The sequence below is a fragment of the Mandrillus leucophaeus genome, unplaced genomic scaffold (assembly GCF_000951045.1).
Source record: "Mandrillus leucophaeus isolate KB7577 unplaced genomic scaffold, Mleu.le_1.0 Scaffold568, whole genome shotgun sequence".
In the NCBI taxonomy this organism is placed as follows: Eukaryota; Metazoa; Chordata; class Mammalia; order Primates; family Cercopithecidae; genus Mandrillus; species Mandrillus leucophaeus.
Genome location: NW_012106119.1, coordinates 207,269 through 209,027, shown reverse-complemented (window position 1 = coordinate 209,027; position 1,759 = coordinate 207,269).

The following is a 1,759-nucleotide window of genomic DNA, read 5'->3' as shown; positions in this document are numbered from 1 at the left end:
TATTTATTTATTTATTTATTTATTTATTTATTTATTTATTGAGACGGAGTTTCGCTCTTGTCGCCCAGGCTGGAGTGCAATGGCGCGATCTCAGGTCACCGCAATCTCCGCCACCCGGGTTCAAGCGATTCGCCTGCCTCAGCCTCCCAGTAGCTGGTATTAGAGGCGCACGACACCAAGCCCAGCTGCACACCTGGCTAATTTTTTGTATTTTCAGTGGAAACAGGATTTCACCATGTTAGCCAGGCTGGTCTCAAACCCCCGATTTAAGGTGATCCGCCCGCCTAGGCCTCCCAAAGTGCTGGAATGACAGGCGTGAGCCACCGCACCTGGCTAAATTCCATTTTTTTAAACGAGGAAATTGGCCAGGCACGGTGGCTCGAACCTGTCATCCCAGCACTTTGGGAAGGTGAGGCCAGGAGGCCGAAGTTGCAGTGAGCCGAGATCGTGCCATTGCATTCCAGCCTGGACAGACTGGGATTCCCTCTCAAAAAAATAAGCAGAAGAAAAAAAGTAAAAGAAGCTAATCATAAAAGACCACATATTATATTACTTAATTTATATGAAATTTCCTGAATAGGCCATTCTACAGAGAGAAAGAAGATAGATTTGGTGGTGGCCATGGAAGGGAAGAGGAGGTGGTGAAGAACACAGGGAAGGCTGAGTGCAGTGGCTCACGCCTGTAATCCCAGCACTTTAGGAGGCTGAGGTAGAAGGATCACCTGAGCCAGGAGTTCAAGACCAGCCTAGGCAACATAGGGAGACCCCATCCCTACAAAAAATTTAAAATTTAGTCAGGTGTAGTGGCACGTGCCTGTGATCCCAGCCACTCGGGAGGCTGAGGCAGGAGGATCACTTGAGCCAGGAGGTCAAGGTTGCAGTGAGCTAAGGTCACGCCACTGCACTCTAGCTTGGGCAACAGAGGGAGACCCTATCTCGAAAGGAAAAGATATAAAACCGAAATATCCTGGCCAGGCACAGTGGCTCACGCCTGTAATCCCCGCACTTTGGGAGGCCGAGGAGGGCAGATCACGAGGTCAGGAGATCAAGACCATCCCGGCTAACATGGTAAAACCCCGTCTCTACTAAAAATGTAAAAAATTAGCGGGGCGTTGTGGCAGGCGCCTGTAGTCGCAGCTACTCAGGAGGCTGAGGCAGGAGAATCGCTTGAATCCAGGAGGCAGAGGTTGCAGTGAGCTGAGATGGTGCCACTGCACTCCAGCTTGGGTGACAGAGTGAGACTTAGTCTCCAAAAAAAAAAAGAAAGCAAAGCCAGGCACAGTGGCTCACGCCTGTAATCCCAGCACTTTGGGAGGCCAAGGCAGGCGCATCACAAGGTCAGGAGTTCAGGAACAGCCCGGCCAACATGGTGAAACTCCGTCTTTACTAAAAAAAAAATACAAAAATTAGCCGGGCATGGTGGCTTGTGCCTGTAATCCCAGCTACTTGGGAGGCTGAGATAGGAGAATTGCTTGAACCCAGGAGGCAGAGGTTGCAGCGAGCGGAAATCGCGCCACTGCACTCCAGCCTGGGCGATAGAGCAAGACTCCATCTCAAAACAAAACAAAAGCAAAACACCCAAAGTGGCTGCATCACCATTTTATATTCCCAACAGTAGTGTCTAAGGGATCCAATTTTTCCACATCTTTAATAATTCCTTCCTTCCTTCTTTCGTTGTTTCCCTCCCTCTTTTCTTCCTTTCCTTCTTTCTTCTTTTCTTTATTTTATTCTTTCTCTTTCTCTTTTTTTTTTTTTTTTT